We start from the raw sequence: 11897 nt of genomic DNA on the forward strand, positions 1-11897 counted from the left end.
TGTCCTTTAAATCACTAGAGTTTTTAAACTACTTTTTCTAAATTGGAAGAATGAATATCAATAGACACTGACATTACCTGAAAAGATCACAAAAATGATAAGAGCTAGAGTAGCAGTAGTATGTATTATATTCTGCAGCATCAGGCCTCCCAAAGAACAGGGCAGCTGACTGAAGAGAGGCATTTCCCAGTTGGACTCATCATGTACTACAAGAAAAAGGCAGTTATTTATTTGTCTTCTTATTTATTTAGATATGAGCCTGCCCTTGAAGATTATAAATATTTTATTCCTAAAAGAAAAGAAAAGAGAAAGCAGAATAAAAGCCCTACAGCATAGTCACCCTGTGCTCTTTTACTGCAATAGTAATGAGAATGGGGCTCTCCACCTCTACCTCCACTGAGCATAACTTCCTGTAGAAACACTTCCATGTGGGCCTTAAAGATCTACATTTTCTCTTTCTGGATCACTGTTATTGTTCTTATTGTGGCCCAACTGACCCTAAAGGATGAATCAGAATAGTACATAGAACATTTCTTATTCTTTGATCTTAGAGTAGAATTTCAGATTCTTCTCTTTAATCGTCTTATATGTTGTTTGAAAAAAGAAACTTTTTTATTCTTATGGAAAATAAGAACCAGAAGAAATGAGTACATTTCCTCACTGGATAGTTGATCATCTTTCTCCAGGAAGATGCCATGGCTCTATCCTCTGTTGTCTAATTACTTTTTGGCAAAAGTCTAAAAATGTGATAAAGGAAACTAACAACAAAAAATAACCTTCTTTCAGATACCTGAGTATGTATTGTTGGTGTTCTGCACTCAGGGGAACAGATGCCACTGTATATAATTCCATCACCAAATTAAGTTTGCCTTTAAGAAACAAAGAAATCTACCATATCCCCTTCCTAACCTAATTCTAAAAAGAATGTGTGTAAAATGAATCAAAAAAAAAAAAAAGATTTCAGGGTCAACTCTGATTTTGCCATTAAATCATTATTTTAATCACCATTTACTAAATGCTCACCCTTTGTCAGAGCTTGGGCTGTGTTTGGAAATAGAATAAATAAAACAAACAAAAAACAAAACAAAGCAAATAAACAAACCAAATAATAATTATAATACCTTTCCTGGTTTCAAGGAGCTAAACTTAAGGGGGAGAGAGAAATATTATGAATCAAAACAAAACAAAACAAAATTATTTAAATAGGAACATATTCAAAATACTTTGAAAATACTGGAAATGATTATATCTTGAGGTTGAGAGGAGGACTAAAAAAACCTTCACATAAGGAAGTATACTTTTCTTCACTTTGAGATAACTGGACCCTTTTGCTCTATAATTAACTATATAGACATATCATCTTTTTACCCTTTTTTATTCATTAATTCAAATTTACTGGGCATCGGCTTCCGTGCATTCCAGGGAGTCAGAATTATTGTAACTCATAGAGTGGGAGTGGTCAGAAGGTCCAAAATAAGCGGTCAAGTCAGAATTTGGTTCCAAAACAATCTCACTTTAAGATACCCAGATTCTAACATTATGCTATATATTACCTCTAGCATTGCAGAGAATAGTTATCCCATTAAAGTTTTTCTCAAATTATGGTCCGTAGACCCTGGGGTTTCCTAAGATCTTTTTTAAGGATCCACAAATGCAAAACTCTTTTCATAACAATACTAAGATGTAATTTGTTATTTTTTGTGTTGCTATTTATACTGATGGTGTGGAAGCAGTGGTGGGTAAACTGTTGACACCTTTGCACGAATCAAGACAAGGAGACAAAACTGTACAAGAAATTATGTTTTCACTGCCACACATAAACAGTGAAAAAAATGAGATAGTTTTACTTAGAATGTCCTTGGTGAAGAAGTATATGTTGCTAGTGTTATTAAATCTTGACCTTTGAGAATATACATTTTTAATATTCTGTATGAAAAAATAGAAAGTACAACTAAAGCACCTCTATTGTGTATTGAAGCACAATAATACCCTTGGGAAACAGGATTGTGAAATTGTTTGAATTGTGGACTGAACTAGCCACCATTTTTACTTCAAAGAGTGATAAACAGACAAACTCTGACTATTCAAACTTGAAATATTTGGCAGATGTTTTCTCAAAAATAAATAAATTGAGCCTGTCACATCAAGAAAAACAGTTGCCATTATTTGTTGTCAATGATAAAATTTGCGTTTTCAAGTGAAAATTAAAATTTTGAGGAACTTGTATCTGCCACCATGAGCTTGAGAGCTTCCCAATGGTTGAGACTTTTCTGATGACATCCTTAGTGATATTGATTAATGTGATTCTTTTTGACATTGTCTAATAAATTATCTCAACATTTGGAAGATCTGCATATCTTAAAAAAATCAATATTTTCCAAATGACCAATATATGATATTACAAAATCATATTTGAGACCAAGATCCATTTCAAGCAAGAGATAGACCAATGAATTTTAAATTTAAGAAGTTCATTGATGTGGTTTCATATTCCACATTAAAAATAATCTCTAAGAAACGAGTTTGTCAAACTTGTATATATGATCAAAGAAAAATATCCACAGTTGTCTGAAAAGGCTATTAAAATATTCCTTCCTTTTCCAACTACCGATATGTATGAGGTGAAATTTGCTTCATATAGTTCAAGGAAAACAACATGCTACAACAAATTCAGTGTAAATGCAGATGAGCTAATACAAATCTTTTCTATTAAGCCAGATATTAAAAATATTTGAAGCAATTTCAAACAATAAAATACTTCTCATTAATTTGGGGGGAAAATATAAATATTTTTCCATGAAATATATTATGTTAACATGTAATAGATTTATTATTATTATTATATGATTATAAAATACTTTTTTTTTAAATGCAATGTTATTTATTTTATTTTTTTTAAAGAGACGCCTCTTTTTTCTTTTTAATTTTATTTATTTATTTATTTATTGGCTGTGTTGGGTCTTCGTTTCTGTGCTAGGGCTTCCTCTAGTTGCGGCAAGTGGGGGCCACTCTTCATCGCAGTGCGCGGGCCTCTCACTATCGCGGCCTCTCTTGTTGTGGAGCACAGGCACCAGATGCGCAGGTGCAGTAGTTGTGGCTCACAGGCCTAGTTGCTCCGCGGCATGTGGAATCTTCCCAGACCAGCGCTCGAACCCGTGTGCCCTGCATTGGCAGGCAGATTCTCAACCACTGCGCCACCAGGGAAGCCGTATAAAATACTTCTAAATATCTTCATTTTAATTCTAGTATGGGAAAATTTGGTACTTTGTCTCTAATAGACAAAAGCTCTTTGGGCTCCTCGACAGTTTTTAAGAGTGCAAGGGCATACTGAAACCAAAACATGCAAGAACTGCTTGCCCTATCAGAGATAAAACTATACTATAATTCTTGATTAATTAAACCAGTGTGTTGTTGGTGCAAGAACATTTAAGCACATCAATGAAGAGAACGGAGTCCAGAAAGAGACTCATATATATGATAATTAAATACTATGATAAAGTTTGCATTTTAAATTAGAAATTATATCAAGAGGGTCTTGACAGGAAACAGATGGCACTGTGAAATGAGGTAATTGAAGAAATTTTAATAAAGGAAATATTTTCAAGGGTATGAGCTGAATTAAGGGAAATTAGTAAGAATAGAGAAGCACCATTTTGCTAGAAACAGTGAGATCCTTTACCATCCTAAGTCTGAAGGTCAAAGAGAAGGGAGTTTGGAAGCTGGGGATTGAACTGTTTCCTTAGTAGCTACAGGAGAGGGCCTCCAGGCAGGCAGAGTGCCCTACAGAAGAGAAATAGTCATTGTCAACCAGCAGGCCAACAAGGAGAGAGCCAGAGGAACCAAACCTCAGTCCTCATCCCTCCTCTGATCTGCTGCTGGTGCCTTCTGTTGGCGAAACACAACTGAGAGCCAGACCATTCCAGATTTAAAAAGTTGAAAATGGTGGAAAGAGGATCTGGAAGGGCAAGTAGAAGACATCCACCTGTCTACCCCTTTCACTCTTCAACATACCCTCTTATTTTTTACCCAGACCTGTTCAAGCCCATTTACCATTTGCATTTAGTAATGGATTGTGGCTGTGCATATCTAATTTTATGGTTCAGTGAATTAAATAATACACAGTTCACTTTAGGCACTTTGGATGGCAGAGTCAGTGCTCCAGCCTCTAAGGGCACTGCTTTAGATGTAGGAAATGGGTCAGGAGAAAACAGAGTCAGATGTCAGGCATCCCTCTTTGGACTTCCTTTTCCACCAGGATATTGAATTTTCAGGTCCTCCCCACGCTGATAGCTTTCCAATGCCTTCACACAGATTTTGAAAAAGTATCTTAGCCAGTTTTTTTGCTTGTTTTTAGTAGGAGGATTGGCCTGATATAACCTACTCTCTCATTACTGTGAGCAGAAGTTCTACTCTCAGGTTTTGATTGATGATTTGGTTGTTTATGGATGTCCAGATTGGAAATAATTTCCTGACAGTATAACAGAGACTTTGCTATTGAGAATTTCAACTCAATTTTGATTCCTCTTCTCACTCATTGTTATTGCTTCACTATGTTTTGCTTTTCTTTCTGAAAGCTTCCCTTTTTTTTTTTTATTTGTCCCTAATCTTTTGAAATTTCAAGATGATGTGCCTTGGAAAGATCTTTTCTCATCCTTTGTTCAGTCATTTTAAAACCCTTTTAATAAAGAGACATATTCTTCAAATTCAAGAATTTATTTTTTAATTATTTATTTATAATTTCTTCCATTCCATTTTTATTGTTTTCTCTTTTTTTAATTCTCTTACATGGATGTGGATTCAGACTATTCCTTTGCTTTATATTTCCTTTCCCATTTTACATCTGTTTGTCTTTTTACCTTACTTTCTGGAAGAGATCCTTAACTTTATCATCCAAGATTTCTATTGATGTTTTAAGTTTTACTATCATATTTTAAATTTACTTGTTCTCTGAAAGACACTTTTTATAGCATGTTTTCCTTGTTTCATGAAAGGAAAATTATCTTTTATCTTTCTGAAGATATTAATGATTTTCAAAAATCATTCAAATTCTAGTTTTTAAACTCCCTGCATAATCTCTGATTTCTCCAGTTTCATTGTTGGTTTTGTTTATATTGGTTTCTGTCTTTCAGGTTAAAGACTTTTTTCAAATTTCTGACAACATGATCTTTGGCTGTCAGCTCATATTAAATAATTTGGCAATAAAAAGATCTTTGGAAGTTTGAGGATATGACTGGGAATTGTTTACTCTGGGTTTCACTATAAGGTGATTTTTTTTCTTTTCTCTGAGGATGGTGATATTCCTCAAGGGAGACTTCCATTCCCCTTCCTACAGATGTAATTTTGGCTTTTAGTGTCCTTGTATTTTAGTACATTATCCCTACCATCAATTGCGCACAGATTCCTGTGGTCCCTAGAATCTCTGTTTGAAGTTTTCCAGAGGATAAACCTCCAGTTCTTTGCCAGCCTGGGTGAGAGCCAATAATAGGGAGAGAATCTGGCAATTAAGTAAGCTTTAAAGAATCTCTCAATTAGAACTTTTTAAGCTCCTTATCTTCACCATTATTTTTTAGAGGTGCCTGATTTCAGTTACGAAGTTTTACAAAGCAAATTAATTTGTTAGTGAGCTTATAATAATACCATCTTAGATTTCAGTTCTCTCAAGTTGGCTAATTCAGTTACAACTTGTCCTCCTACTGTCCTGTTTCCAGAAGTTTGTTGGTATTGTTTTCTGTGTAATTCTTCAAGCTTGTCATTGACATGTTTTATAACCTACCATTTTGGTGGAATTTCAGGAGATAGCAGATAAAGGCATGCATTCAAATTATCATCTTTAACTTGATGCCATTGTTTGCTTTTAATAATAAATCATTTTGTACTGTCTAAAAAGTGCATGTATTTATCTGTTAAGTCCTTCTGGTCTAATGTGTCATTTAAGGTCAATGTTTCCTTATTGATTTTCTGTCTGGATGATCTATCCATTGATGTAAGTGGGGTGTTAAATTTCCCATATTATTATTGTATTGCTGTCTGTTTCTCCATTTAGGTTTATTAAGACTTGTTTTGTGGCCTAATATATCATCTATCCTGGAAAATTTTCAATGTGCACGTGAGAAATATGTGTGTACTGTTGCTTTTGGATGGAATAATCTGTTCCATTACAAGATGGTGATGTAGGAAGATACTGAACTCACCTCCTCCAATGGACACACTGAGTCAGCAGCTACATATGGAATAATTTCCTCTTAAAAGAAATCTAAAGCCTGGATGAGTGATGACTGCACATCAGACAGAAGAAAACCACATCAAAGCTTGTAGGAGAAGCTGGGACACAATATTGCCATAAACCCCACCCTACCTCCTCAGCACAGTAACCCCAGCACAGTGATCAGGGGAAAATTCAGAACTGAGAGCTTTTCCCAGGGAAGTGAATGTTCAAATCCCAGATTTCGCACCTCAGCTTTTAATACCTGCACCTGAGAGATGAGCCCCCAAACCATCTAATTTTGTAAAACAACAGGGCCTGTGTACTGAGAACCACAACACTGTAGTGATCTAAGAAACGGCTCTTAAAGCACTTGTGCACTCATACTCACCTGGCCTGTGGCCCAGCTCAGAAGCAGCCAATCATTCCCAGACTTAAAGTGAAGGAGGATCACCTGCTTATATTAAAGCACCTGCCTGAGGGGCAGGCATCTAATTTAACACACATATCTAGGAGCCTGCTGAAACACTGCACACTGAAGACCTGTATATTGAAAACTGTAAGACATTAATGAAAGAAATTGAAGAATACACAAATAAATGAAAGACATTCCATGCTAATGGATTGTAAATATTAATATTGTTAAAATGTCTATACTGATTGGAACCAAGATGGCAGAGTAGAAGGACGTGCTCTCACTCCCTCTTGAGAGAACACCAGAATCAAAGCTAGCTGCTGAACAATCATCAACAGGAAGACACTGGAACTCACGAAAATGATAGCCCACATCCAAAGACAAAGGAGAAACCACAATGAGACGGTAAGAGGAGCACAATCACAGTAAAATCAAATCCCATAACTCCTGGGTGGGTGACTCACAGACTAGAGAACACTTATACCCCAGAAGTCCACCCACTGGAGTGAAGGTTCTGAGCCCCAGGTCAGGCTTCCCAACCTGGGGGTCTGGCAACAGGAGGAGGAATTCCTAGAGAATCAGACTTTGAAGGCTACTGGGATTTGATTGCAGGACGTCGATAGAACTGGGGGAAACAGAGACTCCACTCCTGGAAGGCACACACAAAGTAGTGTGTGCATAGGGACCCAAGGAAAGGAGCAGTGACCCCAGGGGAGACTAAGCCAGACCTACCTGCTGGTGTTGGAGGGTCTCTGGCAGAGGCAGGGGCTGGCTGTGGCTCACTGTGGGGATGAGGACACTGGCAGCAGAAGTTCTGGGAAGTACACCTTGGCATGAGCCCTCCCAGCGTCCGCCATTAGCCCCACCAAAGAGCCCAGGTAGGCTCCAGTGTTGGGTTGCCTCAGGCCAAACAACCAACAGGGAGGGAACCCAGCCCCACCCATCAGCAGTCAAGTGGATTAAAGTTTTACTGAGCTCCGCCCACCAGAGCAGCTGTCAGCTCTACCCACCACCAGTCCCTCCCATTAGGAAACTTGCATAAGCCTCTTAGATAGTCTCATCCACCAGAGGGCAGACAGCAGAAGCAAGAAGAACTACAATCCTGCAGCCTGTGGAACAAAAATAATATTCACAGAAAGATAAACAAGATGAAAAGGCAGAGGGCTATGTACCAGATAAAGGAACAAGATAAAACCCCAGAAAAACAACTAAATGAAGTGGAGATAGGCAACCTTCCAGAAAAAAGAATTCAGAATAATGATAGTGAAGATGATCCAGGACCTCGGAAAAAGAATGGAGGCAAAGATCGAGAAGATGCAAGAAATGTTTAACAAAGACTAGAAGAATCAAAGAACAAACAAACAGAGATGAACAATACAATAACTGAAATGAAAACTACACTAGAAGGAATCAATAGAAGACTAACTGAGGCTGAAGAACGGATGAGTGACCTGGAAGACAGAATGGTGGAATTCACTGCTGTGGAACAGAATAAAGAAAAAAGAATGAAAAGAAATAAAGACAGCCTAAAAGACCTCTTGGACAACATTAAATGCAACAACATTCACATTATAGGGGTCCCAGAAGGAGAAGAGAGAGAAAAGGACCAGAGAAAAATATTTGAAGAGATTATAGTCGAAAACTTCCTTAACATTGGAAAGGAAATAGCCACCCAAGTCCCGGAAGTGCAGAGAGTCCCATACAGGATAGACCCAAGGAGAAACATGCTGAGACACATAGTAATCAAAATGGCAAAAATTAAAGACAAAGAAAAATTATTGAAAGCAGCAAGGGAAAAATGACAAATAACATACAAGGGAACTCCCATAAAGTTAACAGCTGATTTCTCATCAGAAACTCTACAAGCCAGAAGGGAGTGGCATGATATATTTAAAGTGATGAAAGGGAAGAACCTACAGCCAAGATTACTCTATCCAGCAAGGATCTCATTCAGATTCGATGGAGAAATCAAAAGCTTTACAGACAAGCAAAAGCTAAGAGAATTCAGCACCATCACACGAGCGCTGCAACAAATCCTAAAGGAACGTCTCTAAGTGGGAAATACAGGAGAAGAAAAGGACCTACAAAAACAAACCCAAAACAATTAAGAAAATGGTCATAGGAACATACATATCAATAATTACCTTAAACATGAATGGATTAAATGTTCCAACCAAAAGACACAGGTTTGCTGAATGGATACAAAAACAAGACCCATATGTATGCTGTCTACAAGAGACCCACTTCAGACCTAGGGACACATACAGACTGAAAGTGAGGGGATGGCAAAAGATACTCCATGCAAATGGAAATCAAAAGACAGCTGGAGTAGCAACACTCATATCAGATAAGATAGACTTTAAAATAAAGAATGTTACAAGAGACAAGGAAGGACACTACAAAATGATAAAGGGATCAATCCAAGAAGAAGATATAACAATTATAAATATATATGCACCCAACATAGGAGGACCACAATACATAAGGCAACAGCTAACAGCTATAAATGAGGAAATCGACAGTAACACAATAATAATGGGGGACTTTAACACCTCATTTACACCAATGGGCAGATCATCCAAAATGAAAAAATAAGGAAACAGAAGCTTTAAATGACACAATAGACCAGATAGATTTAATTGATATTTATAGGACATTCCATCCACAGAGAGCAGATTACACTTTCTGCTCAAGTGCTCACAGAACATTCTCCAGGATAGATCACACCTTGGGTCACAAATCAAGCCTCAGTAAACTTAAGAAAATTGAAATCATATCAAGCATCTTTTCTGACCACAATGCTATGAGATTAGAATTGAATTACAGGGAAAAAAACATTAAAATACAAACACATGGAAGCTAAACAATACCTTACTAAATAACCAAGAGATCACTGAAGAAATCAAAGAGGAAATCAAAAAATACCTAGAAAAAAATGACAATGAAAACACGACGATCCAAAACCTATGGGATGCAGCAAAACATTTCTAAGAGGGAAGTTTACAGATATAAAAGCTTACCTCAAGAAACAAGAAAAATCTCAAATAAACAATCTAAGCCTACACCTAAAGGAACTAGAGAAAGAAGAACAAACAAAACCCAAAGTTAGCAGAAGGAAAGAAATCATAAAGATCAGAGTAGAAATAAATGAAATAGAAGCAAAGAAAACAGTAGCAAAGTTCAATAAAACTAAAAGCTGGTTCTTTGAGAAGATAAACAAAATTGATAAACCATTAGCCAGACTCATCAAGAAAAAGAGGGAGAGGACTCAAATCAATAAAATCAGAAATGAAAAATGAGAAGTTACAACAGACACCACAGAAATATAAAGCATCCTAAGAGACTACTACAAACAACTCTATGCCAATAAAATGGACAACCTGGAAGAAATGGACAACTTCTTAGAAAGGTATAACCTTCCAAGACTGAACCAGGAAGAAATAGAAAATATGAACAGACCAATCACAAGTAATGAAATTGAAACACTGATTAAAAATCTTCCAACAAACAAAAGTCCAGGACCAGATGGCTTCACAGGTGAATTCTATCAAACATTTAGAGAAGAGCTAACAGCCAGCCTTCTCAAACTCTTCCAAAAACTTGCAGAGGAAGGAACACTCCCAAACTCATTCTATGAGGCCACCATCACCCTGACACCAAAACCAGACAAAGATACTACAAAAAATGAAAATTACAGACCAATATCACTGATGAATATAGATGCAAAAATCCTCAACACAATACTAGCAAACAGAATCCAACAACACATTAAAAGGATCATACACCATGATCAAGTGGGATTTATCTCAGGGATGCAAGGATTCTTCAATATACGCAAATCAATCAATGTGATACACCATATTAACAAATTGAAGAATAAAAACTATGATCATCTCAACAGATGCACAAAAAGCTTTTGACAAAATTCAACACCGATTTATGATAAAACCTCTCCAGAAAGTGGGCATAGAGGGAACCTACCTCAACATAATACAGGCTATATATGACAAACCCACAGCAAACATCATTCTCAGTGGTGAAAAACAAAGCATTTCCTCTAAGAACAGGAATAAGACAAGGTTGTCCACTCTTGCCACTATTATTCAACATAGTTTTGGAAGTTCTAGCCACGGCAATCAGAGAAGAAAAAGAAATAAAAGGAATACAAATAGGAAAAGAAGAAGTAAAACTGTCACTGTTTGCAGATGACATGATACTATACATAGAGAATCCTAAAGATGCCACCAGAAAACTACTAGAGGTAATCAATGAATTTGGTAAAGTAACAGGATACAAAATTAATGCACAGAAATCTCTTGCATTCCTATACACTAATGTTGAAAAATCTCAAAGAGAAATTAAGGAAACACTCCCATTTACCATTGAAACAAAGAGAATAAAATACCTAGGAATAAACCTATCTAGGGAGACAAAAGACCTGTATGCAGAAAACTATAAGACACTGATGAAAGAAATTAAAGATGATACAGACAGATGGAGAGTTATACCATGTTCTTGGATTGGAAGAATAAATATTGTGAAAATGACTCTACTACCCAAAGCAATCTACAGATTCAATGCAATCCCTATCAAGTTACCAATGGCATTTTTTACGGAACTAGAACAAAAAATCTTAAAATTTGTATGGAGACACAAATGACCCCGAATAGCCAAAGCAGTCTTGAGGGAAAAAAATGGAGCTTGCAGAATCAGACTCCCTGACTTCAGACTATACTATAAAGCTACAGTAATCAAGACAATATGGTACTGGCACAGAAACAGAAACATAGATCATTGGAACAGGATAGAAAGCCCAGAGATAAACCCACGCACCTATGGTCAACTAATCTATGACAAAGGAGCCAAGGATATACAATGGAGAAAAGACAGTCTTTTCAATAAGTGGTGCTGGGAAAACTGAACAGCTACATGTAAAAGAATGAGATTAGAACACTCCCTAATGCCGTACACAAAAATAAACTCAAAATGGATTAGAGACCTAAATGTAAGTCTGGACACTATAAAACTCTTAGAGGAAAACATAGGAAGAACACTCTTTGACATAAATCGCAGCAAGATCTTTTTTGATCCATCTCCTAGAGTAATGGAAATAAAAACAAAAATAAACAAATGGGATCTAATGAAACTTCAAAGCTTTTGCACAGAAAAGGAAACCATAAACAAGACAAGAAGACAATCCTTAGAATGGGAGAAAATATTTGCAAACGAATCAATGGACAAAGGATTAATCTCTAAAATATATAAACAGCTCATGCAGGT

General features: G+C 36.5%; 1 long non-coding RNA gene across 1 annotated transcript in view; it reads right to left on the reverse strand.

Annotated features, from left to right (window-relative positions):
• The window catches only part of LOC309650630, a 56036-nt gene extending 47254 nt beyond the window's left edge, over nucleotides 1–8782 (reverse strand). The window contains exon 1 of the long non-coding RNA XR_014257656.1: nucleotides 7350–8782. This is a non-coding gene — a long non-coding RNA (uncharacterized lncRNA). The remainder of the gene's footprint in view (nucleotides 1–7349) is intronic.
• Between the last annotated feature and the right edge of the window lie 3115 nt (nucleotides 8783–11897).

The sequence above is a fragment of the Balaenoptera physalus genome, assembly GCF_965194825.1.
Source record: "Balaenoptera physalus genome assembly, chromosome: 20".
In the NCBI taxonomy this organism is placed as follows: domain Eukaryota; kingdom Metazoa; phylum Chordata; class Mammalia; order Artiodactyla; family Balaenopteridae; genus Balaenoptera; species Balaenoptera physalus.